Source organism: Lampetra fluviatilis, chromosome 16 (genome assembly GCF_964198595.1).
Source record: "Lampetra fluviatilis chromosome 16, kcLamFluv1.1, whole genome shotgun sequence".
Taxonomy (NCBI): Eukaryota; Metazoa; Chordata; class Hyperoartia; order Petromyzontiformes; family Petromyzontidae; genus Lampetra; species Lampetra fluviatilis.
In genome coordinates this window covers 801,234-809,368 of record NC_136290.1, presented here as the reverse complement: position 1 = coordinate 809,368, position 8,135 = coordinate 801,234, and positions in this window count along the sequence as shown.

The window sequence follows — 8,135 nt, the reverse complement described above, 5'->3', positions numbered from 1 at the left end:
ATCCGCTGCTGCTCGTCCTTTTCGATGCTCGCTTGGTCGACGCTTGGCGATTTCCGCCCTTTCTACAGGTTGATTGCTTGTTGTCACTCGTCACTCTCTCTTCTCCGTGTTTTCCTTTGTTCGTGCAGCTGCCAGCTTCACTCGCACTTAACCACACCTCGCCACTTCGTTCTGCGAGAAGCGACACCTGCCATCGGTATCGGTGTTTGCTCCCTCACGACGCTCCGCCAGCCGGAGCACGGCTGAAACCCAGCCTCGACCTAGGCTGAACTCAGACTTCTTCGCCTCGAACGACCCCTCCTCGTTCCATCTCTCTTCGAGGCATGACTCGCCCTAGCTCCCTTGCGATGCCCTGTCGCAACGCCGCGTCGCAAGCCGAGTTGCGAGACTGAGCGCGACTCGAACCAGACTGCTCATTCGTGATGTGCCTTGTGATTAACTCCCCCCCCCCCTCTCTGCGCGTCTCTTGCGAGAGAAAAACAAACAACAACCGAAAAAAACAAACCAGACACCCTCGCGACCCCTTCTCGCGACCCTTTCTAACCCCCTAAGTATTTATGGGGCCATCTGTTTGTGCCGGACCGTTGGAGACAAAGGTGGCTGAGGAGATTTTTGCAATACATTTATGTGGTCCTGTGTGTTACATTTATTCTTGATATTTCTTATGAGTTCCCTCGGTCTTAGTATATCGTGGTTATTATTCGGTCTATGTTTAATGAATATTCGTAATGATCCTCGTTACATCATTATTTTGAGGGCTTGCCAAGTTTGGTTATGCGTTTGTCTCCAGGGATTGGTGTTTATTCTGAGTTATATTTTAATGTCCTGAGGTTAAGTGTAACTAAGTTTCCACTTAAGCTTTCTGGAATTCGTATTCTTTAGTTTTTGGTAAGGTCATGTAGATAGAAACATACAATACAAAATAATATATATGCGGTGAATACGAGTAATATAAGGGAATATCTAATAACAAGCCCCTATTGTAGGCTGCAGTCTTATACCGTTGATTTTATTTTTTGTTAAGTTTCTACTTTTCGTTAAGGAAAACGTTAAAGAAAACGCGAGTTGCAATAGTTGTTTTTCTCTGCTCTGCACCTTATCCGTGCATCTCCAGACGTCTTGGGAAGGTTAGGCCATCGACCTTTCGTCCATCTGGATGTCTCTGACCTCTCTGTGCTCCGAATGGCCTTCCACGTTTTTTTTCCTTTGTGTGGCATGCGAGGGTTAGCGGGTTGTTTTCATTATTTAATAAAAAAAATAATATATATATATAAAAAAAACATTTTTTTAAATCTAATTATTCTTAATATTAATTTTTTTTGAGAAAAGGGGCACAGACACAACAGCACTATCGGGTAATCGGTATCCAATCCGAAGCAGGGATAACATCTGGGCCAAAGGTGACGGGCAGAGTCGGAGAAGATGTTCGGGAACCATCGGGAAGCTTCCACGAGGGGGCGTGGCTAGAGGCAGAGCTTTGCTCCTGCCGTGAGGAATATAAGCAGTGGCAGGGGATGACTCGATGTCGGTGTGGGAAGCCTCGGTCCGGACTGCGTCGCTGCTCATCCTCTCCTCAACATCGACCACGTGGCGGATCCCCCGGCAGAGCTCGCCTCTTCTCCCCGGCACGCCGCCAGCCAGCGGCGGGATCGGAGAGAGTGGCGAACCTCGACAGTGAGACGGAGAGAATGCCTCGTCCACGGCATTTGATAAAAGGGAAATAACCCGGAGAGGGAAGTAGCAGAGCTGTGCAGTGGTTCAGTTAATAAAGAATCACCATTCAAGAGTCGTTGTGGAAGTCCTTTATTACACTCGTTTACATTAACATGCCAATCTCTCCCTTTAACGCAGCTGTTGTGCGTGCGTGTGGCGACGGAACTCCTTTCCATCTCTGACCCCGCCTACTTACCCTTGAGTGACACCCACCTCAAACCTATATAAAGCCTCTTGTTGCAGCAGCCTTTTCCTGTTCAGCAGTTCTACTGCTGTATCTTTCCACCTGATGACGATTGCTTGTGTTGCGATCGAAACGTCGTGATTTATTATTTATTTTTCCAGCTATGTAGCTTTACCAAAACAACGAAAGACTATGCCTAGGTTGTTGACATACAGCAATAACAGGATAGGGCCAAGCACAGAGACCCCATTAGGAGGTCCTGTCAGAAGATGCATAATTGATGGAAACAATTTGAAATCAGTCAGATTAGTAGTTGGAAATTCAGTTGATTGTACAATCCTAAAATGTGAGGTTTTTACCCTTTGCAACATCACAGCATGATCCGCAGTGTCACATGCTTTAGACAAGTCGAAGAATAGGATGGCACAATGATGATGCGATTCAAGACTGTTGAAGATAGAGTGAAGAATATCAAGTACTGCAGAGGCTGTGCTGTATATATTCTTGAAAGCCAGATTACTGATGATGGAATATGATATATTATGACATGAAATGTGTGACTTTAAGATCTTCTCAAGAAGAGGATTCAGATGCGATAATTATTAAGGTCGTTTGCAGCGCCAAGTTTACGATGAGGGTGCACGAGGGCAGTTTTCTATTCAGGAGGGATGGATACCTCTAGAATGAAAAAGGTTGAATATCTGGGATATCGGTTTTGCAATTAAGTTCCCCACAAGGTGGAGGGAAAAGGAAGACAGGTCATTGGCACCATCACCAGAGGAGGTTGTTTAGCATGGAGAGCAAGGTTAGGACTTCACATTCCGAGATTGGGAGGAAATATTACTTCTAAATAGGGTAAGATCAGGAGTTCGGTCAAGAGCCTGATAAATAGTGGTGCCACAAGGCTGGACGTCAATGTTGAAGATGTGGCCTGCAGATGTAAAGTGTGTGTTAAACCCATTTATAATTGCAGTTTGATTATATAGACAACTGCCATCGAGCAAAAGCTTTGGTGGGACTCCATTTTCTGACGTATTATCTTCAAGGGGCATTATGGCTTTCCATAACAGGTTGGACTCATCTTTTTAATTCCAAGACGGTATCCTGAAAGTGACAGTATTAGGTCTGCCAGACTAATTTGGTGCGGGGGTTCCATAATGACTCTATAGTTGGTCCAGTTTGAGTCGAAACCCGTTTGTTAAGCTAGTTTCCAAGCCGTGTTGCTGGAGCGGATGGGGCTGGGCAATGTTTGTGTTGAGCCAGGGGGGCTTGGATTCTCCTTGACTTTCTTAGAGGTGCGTGTTTGCCAACTATAGAAAGGGAGGTCTTGCGGTAGAAAAACCAAGCGGTGTCCAATGCGATATATCGTACAGACCACAGCGAAAGGTCAGAATTGGCGATGTTGTGGATTATAGCCCGATATTCAAAGGATTTCAAATTGTGTGTTCACATCATCTCACGTGGAACTTTATGTCGACCGCCAAATATCATTGAGTGGTCACGAAGGTGATCTTCCAGGATATCCACTTCAACACCATGAAGACCGTTATCATCCTCATCATACTTACCATCAACACCATCCTCATCCACATCACAATCTGCATCATCACAATCCTCACTGTCACCATCCTCACCATCATCACCATAAACATCATCAACACCATCAACCCAATCCTCATCATCACCATCATCACCATCATGACCGTCATCACCGTAATCTCCGACCCCCCGAGAGGGAAGCGAATGCCGCAGGCTGCGGCTGGGCAACTCGGAGTTGGCAGTGCTTGTGCTCCAGAATACCGACCCTGGCACACAAAGGTGGAATTTACACCTCTTCCTCAGCACTACCAATGAGCCGGCAAGATGCAATGCTCGCTCGAGCGCAGGGTCGCGCGGCGCCGGGAAACTCCGCCATCGATAGATACAGCAGGCAAATGGGTGGAAAGGGGTGTGTGGTGACATGTGTCGAGAGGAGGAGGTGGTGGTGGGTGATGAAGTGTGTGGGAAGAGTATGTGGTGAGTGGTGGCTGGAGTGGTGGCTGGACCGCAGTGTATGTGTAATGCGAGCATAAACAGGGTGGTTGTTGGCCTCCGAGCCAAACACGCGGGCCGGAGCATTGGGGGGCGTAGCCGGGTCGACGGAGTGTGTGGGAGGAGCCACTGCTCATCTCGGCTCCAATGGGAGACGGGGGCAGTACGGGAAGGAGGAGTCAGGGGTCACGTGATGGGAAGGATATAAAGGGAGAGCCGGAAGAGATCGGGAGTTGGAGCGGAGTGAGAATAGGGGGGAGCCACGCTGGGCGGAACGGGAGCAGCGACGCCATCTGCCACGTGGTGGAGCGGCGCCATCTGCCACGTGGTGTGCGTGGGGTAGACGGGGCTAGCGGAGTGTGAGGGGCTAGCAGAGTGTGCGGGGCACACGTGGCTAGTGAGTGACTAGCGGAGTGTGCGGGGCACACGTGGCTAGTGAGTGACTAGCGGGGTGTGCGGGGCACACGTAGCTAGTGAGTGACTAACGGAGTGTGCGGGGCACACGGAGCGAGCGGTGTGGCTGGCGGCGTGTGCGGGGCACACGGAGAGAGCGGAGCGGCCACCAGCGAGTGCGGCCCACACGGAGAGAGCGGAGCGGCCACCAGCGAGTGCGGCCCACACGGAGCGTGCGCGGAGGGGTGCGGTACGAAGAACCTAATAAACGACACAACGGAGACCAAGAAAGCCTGACCGAGTCGTTTATTACATATGTATTGGAGGTTGGTTGGGTGGGCGGTTGGGTGTGTAGAGAAGGGTGTATGAGGGTTGTCTGGTGAGGGTTGTGAGGTGTAGTGAAGGAGTGAGGGGTGTGTGGTGAGGGGTGGGTGGACCGCAGTGTATGTACAGGAGGTTGGTTGGTTGGGTGTGTGGCGAAGGATGTTCGGTGAGTAGTGGTTGGGTATGTGGCGAGGGTGTATGAGGGGGTGTGTGGTGAGGGGTGGGTGGAGGTGGTGGGTATATATATAGACATGGGTGGTTGGGGTGTGTAGGCATGGTGAGTGGTGTGTGATGGTGCGGAGTGGTGGGTGAGTGAGGATTGGGTGTCGTGTGACGAATATGTGTTGAGGGCTGGAGAATGTCACGAGACCTCGATACATCCTCAAACACGATCCTTGATTCATCCTCAATTCATCCTCAAACATGATCCTTGATTCGGAATCAGCAGCGAGGACCTCGTCTGCTCAGCGCCTCTCTCCTCTCGTCCAGTATCCTCGGAACTCACCGGGAATTCATCACAGCAACTCAATTGTCCCACCCTGTCCTTGGTGTTTTAATCAGTCTTCTTCTTTCGAATGGCTGCTGTGGTTGCAGAGCAACAACGACAATTTCACATTCAGGTGGTCAAGCCAGATAAGCGTCGGGAGCAGTAGCGGAGTGTTTGATCGCTGTGATATCTCCTTTGTATTTGTGGATCGGGGCATTGCGTCGTTTATACGTTGTACGGTCTGTTCTGGATGACCACATTCGCACACGACTGGAGAGTTTTTAATTTTCCATTTGTGCATCAGGTATCCGCATCTGCCATCGTTTGTACAGTGAATGCGATTCAGGGTGGATCATGAGCTTCGTGGAATATCAAACCAAAGGAGCGTCTGCGTTGGGTCTTTCACAGCAAGGTGTTTGTGAGTTTTCATCAGTGACCGGGCTGAACAAACTCAGGACGTGAACCCCTTTGTCCTCTTGGGTGGCGCCACTCAGGACGAGAGCCCCCACAGTCTCGGGTCGAGCCGTCTCTACCCCCAACACCTGAGCCACACCGAGAGCGTCACGACTGACCGACGACAAGCAGGTGCCACACACGATGCCATTACGGATCCCTGCCTCGTTTGTTTCCGTAGCGCGCCACGGAGCCTAAATTATTCATCGTTATTGTCTCTCTCAGGTGTGTCTTCTACACGTTCGTGTTTAGCGATCGCCCCCAGCAAAAAAGCACTTTTCAATAAGACCAAAGAGGAAACATCATCCATAAGTTAAACAGCTGCTGAATTATACAGGTGGCCCTGGAGAATCATCGAGCTGTTAATTGAGACACACCGTCAACAGGCGCTTCTAAGTAAATGAAATTCATCACGAATTCTCTTCGTATGTATGTTGTATGTACATATGTTGAACTTCTTTCGCACCGTACGTAGGCAACCGTGCTAATCTTCATTTGTCCGTCGCGTGCGCTCAGCACGGCCCTGTGGCTTCTCCCTCCTTGTGACTCTGCACTATTTGGATGCATGTGTAGGATGGACAATAACAGGACAATTAAAAGTGTGTTGTTAGGAAAAATGGAAAAAATCGGAATGAGAGAAAGACCTCACAGATAATGTCTTGACGACGACATAATAGATTGGTGCCAGAAAGACGTGGTACTCGAGCATATTGGCACAAGACAGAGGAAAGTGGAAACAAATGACGGGATGTGCGGTGGATACCTACGGGGTTATCTGCCCATGCATTTTTATGTTGCCTGATATATGTGATGTGTCATGAAACGTGCATGCCACGGGTAACACTGGCACACGTTATCGCGGCTTAGCCACACGACGGCTACGCCGTGATAAAGGGCCTCTGACGGCTACTACCACACGAGCAACTTCCAGGGGCTCTGCGTTCATTCAAATTTCGAGTTTACTTTCTATAACTCGGCCATATTTGTTGCCGTTCGATTATTTACAGTTTATTTTCGACAACATATTTAATGTATTCTCAAGTATAGACAACATATGAAATTATGTTCGAGAACAAAATTGTTGTACGTAGTTAAATAACTGATAAATCTTATGTTTGAAGGCCAGCACAGGACACGAGAGGGTGGGTGGCCAATACCATTCCCAGCCGCCCGTCTCCCCAATGCTTATGGTTACCAACCCTATTGGTTACTCATTTGAGGCTGAATCGACCTAGCAGAGGCCCATGAGGGGTTCAGATAATCGTCACCTGTGTTGTCCATGCACGGGAATCGAACTTGAATTAACGGGTTCGTCGCAGTGCTAAACCACTGTGCCACCGCTCCCCACTCACGCCTGTGACACACACATACACAATCATCGTGACCCATCGACCAAGAACTCAACAATGTACCTTGCCACCGATCATCAATTTGGGATCGCCCTGTCACCATCCCAGAATCTCACCCAGATACAGAAAAATGTTGGCGAGGAGAATGAAATGCGGGACGTCCAGAATAAATATCTCATTCGGGACCTAAACATCATCACACCTCCAGGCTTTGCTATTCCTCCTCGAAGACACTGCGGTCACCATCAACCGCATCAGAACATCAACTGCCGTTCACCACTAAGTGGCCGTGACGTCACTGCGGTGCTTGTGCCAGGCTAGGTGCACTTTAAAGCCACATGAAGTGTCGAAGACTTGCTGGCAGGTCACGGAACAGACCCAGGTGCCACGGGTTTACCGACTGAAATGCTAGGCAGATGCACCAACTGTGCTCCCCACCTTTTGCGTTTTAGCCGCCCGGCGCTCTGCTCATTGTTATAAGAATCGCCCCTCTGTTCTCCGTTGTTGCTGGAGGGCAACAGCCTCCAATTCCCCAGAAGCATCCTTCACAAACCTCTACAGAGGCCAATTTTGACGCTGCTGGTACCAATCATCTGCAAGTATGCAGCTTCCACCTGTTAAGCGGGAAGTCGTAGTCAAAATCGACTTTGTCGATATTAGTTAGGATTTTGTAGACCTGAATTCAGTCTTCATGGATTAATCTTCTTCTCTGTTCAAGACTTAGGAGACTCAGTAGTGGGAGCCGATCTTCGTACATCCTGTTTCTTGAGTCTCTTGAGTCCACGAACCACTTTGGTTTCTCTCTGTTAAGACTGCCTGCAGGGCAGTAATGTCCTCTTTGTACCGTGGTAACGAGATCTGAACACAATACTACCAAGTGAGGTCACGAGTGCATTATATAGCCTTCGCAATACATCCAAACAATATTGGCCACCCAGGTCTCTACCGAAGTGAATACTGCATCTATAAAAGTATATTTTTGTTAGATCCCATCAATATAAATGTGTCATTAAACCCACCACAGCTAATTCATGATGAAGCTGGTTGTTGTAATCACCGATGCAACGTCGTACTTTCATTGTAAATGTTGTGGGTTTACTTTCCAACACACCGGGTATGCTGAAGTAGCAACTAATTGACATGTTCTGTTTACATGACAAACGTTACTAATTGGCTGTGTCGGGTGGTGGTGGATTTAACG